This window comes from Mytilus californianus, unplaced genomic scaffold, assembly GCF_021869535.1.
Source record: "Mytilus californianus isolate M0D057914Y unplaced genomic scaffold, xbMytCali1.0.p SCAF_62, whole genome shotgun sequence".
Classification (NCBI taxonomy): domain Eukaryota; kingdom Metazoa; phylum Mollusca; class Bivalvia; order Mytilida; family Mytilidae; genus Mytilus; species Mytilus californianus.
This window is the reverse complement of record NW_026262715.1, coordinates 564,334-569,704: the sequence shown is the minus strand read 5'-3', so window position 1 is coordinate 569,704 and position 5,371 is coordinate 564,334. Positions and strand designations below refer to the sequence as shown.

The following is a 5,371-nucleotide window of genomic DNA, read 5'->3' as shown; positions in this document are numbered from 1 at the left end:
ATATATAGTGAATGAAAGTATATATTTATCTACTTCATTGATATAAGATGTGATGAAGCATTCCTGGTAATTGAATCTGCTCAGAAAATAATTCCCCACGAAGATAAAAAGAAACGAAATCTCTTTTACAACTTGTCCTGTACGCGTAGAAATAGTTTAAGCTATCAGATTAAAGAAAAATGAAAGCGCCTCTGAGTCGGACAATTGACATATAGATATACTTTGTCTTATATTATGGTGAAATACTGCTTCTATCAATTAATGAATAAATAAAAAAGCATTTAAGGTTTTGAATAATAAGTACTATAATGATTAATTATGGATAAGGAAAAATTATTTATTATGTCCTATCTAATCAGCATATCTTATATGATATTTTCACCAAAATTTTTAGGTACATATATATTCTGAATGACGGATTGATTTAATAGTCTTTTGGTTTTTTTAAAAATGATGAACTTCATTGAGTTTTGTAATTCATGTATTTAAAATGGTTTAGTTATAATTGTTATTTTTAGATTGACACTTTAACAAAGAAGTCATCTAAATGAAAAGGCAACTGGTAAAAGTGTAAGAAAAACAAATTAATGTTGAAAAGAAAGTGGATATTATGATTCAAATACTACAATCAAAAACAAATGAACGAAAAAAGCGAAGCCAAAAGATTAACGTCCCTGCACAAATTGCAGTAAGTAATTATTCATTGTTCAACTTTTAATTAACCTTTTCAAAATATTGCATAATGTACATGTTGTAGGAGATAGTTTATACAATGTTCATTTTTATGTATTGTATCATAACAATTGTCACTAAGTTTGCGAACCTAAAAATTCAATACTTAGCAAAATGTCATTTATTTCCTTTTTTCACGGATTACAATTTTATTTTCGGACTATGTACTAAGAAGTAATTGTGGTCATCACAAGATTCGAATACATATTGCACACTTACATTTTGTGTTTTAACTGTATAAATATTGCAAAATTTTACACACTTTGATTACATGTTGTCGTGTTTTAATTAGAACGTAATAAGGTCGTGAAGTTAAGAATGTACATGTATATATATTTTATGTTTGCGACTTTCTACACATATAATTATATAATTTCAGTTCTCAGTTGTTCTTGATGCATGCAATTTAAATGCTTAAGAGCGTATCTTTTTCCTTTCAGCAATCAAGAAGGGATGGTTATCAGCAGGGTATTACTGAAAAGGATTTCATCTGGAGAATAAAGAACGAAACTGGCAGTATTTTAAAGTATGTATATGAAATTAAATGATTTAAAAGTTTCCTTGGAAATTGAAAAAATATCATGGTTTGTTATTCAAACCAATTTAATTTAATATGTAATGTATGTCCACATTCATCATTAAACGATACGGTTTTAGGAAAAATGCTCGATTACTTGTGATTTACGACATTGAAACAGATTTAATTTTGATCATATAAATTATCTACTTTGAATCATTAATTATGAAATTCTACTTATTCGAGTATAAATCTTAATTTTGTACACAGCTTTTGGGTCAATTTAAGTGAAAAGTTTGCAGGATATATATGTGTATTTGGTAATCATAGTTCTATTCAGATTCAAACAAATTGATAATTTTACCGACATTTGTTACACTCTTATTTAAGGAAGCTTTGATTTACAGTAAGATTATTTTTCAAATTACTTTTTTTCAGATGTAATTCTGCAGAGAACAAAGAGAAGTCTGGATTCATCATAGAATTTGTAAAAGGCCCAATATCCTGATGAAGTGGAGGGATTTGTAAGAGGTTTGTAGCCCCAGCTAACCCCCCCCCCCCCCCCCCCCTCCCAAAACCCCAAAAACAAAATAGTCGAAATTGCAGTTCTGCAATACAATTGCTTGGCCTAGAAGGCATCTTTAACTGTCATATTAAGAATGACATCTAAAAAGTTAAAAGTAGTCAAATTCAGTTGATACTTTTTTTATTTGGAAAAGAGTGTTACGTTACTGAATAAATCCTAGCTTATGTTAACATTACATTGATACTGTCGGCTTTTTTTATACAAGAGGGTATTTTTGTTGTGCTGTTTTAGGGAGCAACCATTTAACTTTAAGGGGGGAAGGGGGTATGGTTTTTTGTCTGAGTCAGAATTTTATTTTCGCCCAAAGCGCGAACATTTTTTTTTGCAAAATTTAACACTATAAGGTATGGGGGAAATCTGGTATCAGATTACTTTTTTAGGAAATAACCATACCCCCCCCCCCCCCCTCTTTGAAATCACATGGTCGATCCCTTGTTGCTACACACCTGTATCTTACCTCTTTTTATTTCGAAACATGACGTTCCAAATTACCATTGAATTCACTTTATATGATTTCGGACCAAGTGTTGAAATGAGTAACCCCATAACCAGGGGCCTGTTTCTCGAAAGTATCTTATATATGACTAAGACATGTCTTATGATGGTCTTAGGACATGTCATAGTCGTGAGATATGTTTTCGTAAGTGTCCATATATCATAACTTTTGTCGTAAACTTAAGACACTAGCTCGCGACATGACTTATGATGGTCTTATGATTATCAACTAGAATTCTAATTACTTTTCATATATAATTTCATGTACAATGTACATTACAATAAAAATAATAGTTGTGTTGCTCAGTCGGCAAAATATTTAGATTTATTCTTCTCCATTTTGCATTCAAACTTTTTGAATCTCCTGCGACGTAAAATTTGGACTCCTTTTCTTGCTCATGATTTTGAAAAATAAATATACATATTATTTCTTTCCTTATATTATTACTTTATTTACGCATTTGCACGGGCATATAAGCAGACACTTTCAGTAATATTTTGAAACGCCATATAATTTCCATATTATAAATAAGTTTTATGTTAATGGATCACTTACTAGCAAATGCATACTATCATATAACTTTAATAGATCTATTTTGATTTCGATCATATCACATCAAAACATTCTACCATGGACTAACCAAGTGACACTGTTTAGTCTCAAATGGAGACAAGCAATTGTATGTTAAAAAAATATTTCTTTTAAATTGCCTTAAGTAGATTTTTTTTTGTAGAAGGGATAAAGACAAATTTTGAATCGTTCAAAGCAAAGAAACGAAGAGACGAAACTGATAAACAAGAAGAACATAACAAGAAAATGGCTGTGTACAGCAAGATGAGTAAGAACTGATTTTTTTATTATGGTGAACAATTCAGATATTACAGTCAACATAAGAAGCGGATTTAGACGGGAGTTTTATTTAATATTATATACTTATATCACTCTAAACAGGGAACCCCCTTTTAACTTCATTTTCTTTTTGCTTTTCACTAAATTCCTTTTGTGACGCTACACTAAAAAAAGGAAAAAGGTGACCATATCTAACGACGTCACATATATATAAATACCTCATTTTGCAGATCAGTGAAAAAGTTTGTCTACGTAACGTCTAAAAATCAAAATAGAAACAGACTCCAACACCGAATCTCGTGCAATATACTATTTCTCCACTCTCGACAGTTGAATTTTCAATGCTCAAAAAGCTCGGCAGGCCTTCACTTGATGTAGCGGTAGAATTTCTCTCTCCCTCTCTCGCCGGCCGGGCTTTTCAAGAGAGAGAGAGAGAGAGAGAGAAATTAAATGCTAGGAATTGAGTGTTCTGTTGGATTATATTATATTCATAAATAATATACAGCATGCTTTCTGTCACAGTAATCACTAGTATTGTTTTTACAGACTGCTTTTTGCTGAGGTTATAATAATAATAATAAGAATAATAATAATAATAATAATAATGATAATAATATCTTTATTGAAAGAGTGTTATTACGGCATATATGGAATCTATTTGTATGTATTCAAAATGAAATTCAAGGAATTTTGATTTGGGCTTTATTCTCTTTTTTTTAGAAATTAAACAACAGAAAAAGTCCCTAAAAGTAAAAGTCCAGTATACCAGAGGAACAAAAAGAAAAGGGCTCGAAAAGCAGTGGTGCAGAACATGTCTTATGAACAAACAGATTCATAAGACGAAGGATCGTTTATCGTCAGACCTCTGCCTTGGAGGTCTGACGATGTTGATAAATTTAGTAAAAAAACTAGGCCAAAAACATGATGGTCAACTAACCAAGAGAAGCAGACGGCAGCACCATAAACGAAAGGTTGGGGCAGTTTCCTCAAGGATAAAACCAGAAGTCGTGCCAGGACATGAATGGGTGTTTAAATATTTTAAAAATAATGTCAGTGATTAAACTTTATTCGTTTTAACGTTTTAAGTATGCAAGTTTTACCGACCAAAGTAAATGCTACATGTAATTGTTAATACTGATTTTTACACAATTATTTGTCCCAAACTAAAAAAACAAAAAATCTGATATATCGTTCTATTCTTATATTAACATATTTCAGTCATCACGAAATCAAATAGATGCGAACAGAAAGAGAAAAAATACATCTTCATGTCGGATGTCAACATACCGTCTTCAACAACAACAAGCGGTTCGAAGGAGAACGTTTTTAATAAAAATAGTAAAGAAAAGTGCTTCTTGAAACAACAGTATTGTCGTAATGAGCAAAACTATTTAAAAATAACACGAACAATGTACATTTCATTGGCAAAACAAAATATAATAACTTTTTTGATTTGTAACCTAGCATCACGGAAAATAAATGTTAAAAAAATATTTTTTTATAGAATCTTCATTTTTAAAAGGAAAATCTTGTTTTTTTTAATATGGAAGTGATACCGAGAAAATAAGCAGTGTATTATTTGCACATAGTAGTAAAAAAAAGAAGACAAAAATGTAATTCTTCGAAATAGTAAGAAACTTGGTATATATTAAATTTCAATGTTTTAAATATTTCTTTTGTGCGTAATTATACAATATAAACAAGAAAAGGCTAGATAGCAGTAAATTTTATCTGGAACCCTGATGTAAGCAATCATACAATGCATGTATACAACAGTTGGTTTTACATTTAAAATCCTTGTTTTAGTGGTGAAGCTCTTCATTGTGTATTTTTTATATTATATTGATGTCCACGCGAGCATAATCAAATATATATTTTGAAATTAATTGCACTGATAAAACATATAGACATGTAACTGGGATCTTATATGTGAATCTTTTTTTTCTTCAATTGATTAAACAGTAAGCAATGAAAGGGAAACAACTCTTGTTAAAATAAGAATATTTTTCGTATCTTTACAAATTGAAGAAATTTGTTGTTTTTGTTTTTAGCTTAAAGGTTTACACGTTTATAATTATTAATATTCTTATTAAAAATAAGTATTAAGATCTTGATTTTTTTATTTTAATAAGAAAGGGGTTGTATATAATTGGGTGCTTGTTAAACCCTCCAAATTACATTGGATTTTATT

General features: G+C 30.0%; 1 long non-coding RNA gene across 1 annotated transcript; it reads left to right on the top strand.

Annotated features, from left to right (window-relative positions):
* The first annotated feature begins 278 nt into the window (after positions 1-278).
* LOC127707299 (uncharacterized) lies at positions 279-3,172 on the top strand. The gene is made up of 3 exons (XR_007984753.1): positions 279-688; positions 1,173-1,258; positions 3,065-3,172. It is a non-coding gene; the product is annotated as an uncharacterized LOC127707299 (long non-coding RNA).
* Positions 3,173-5,371: the final 2,199 nt, after the last annotated feature.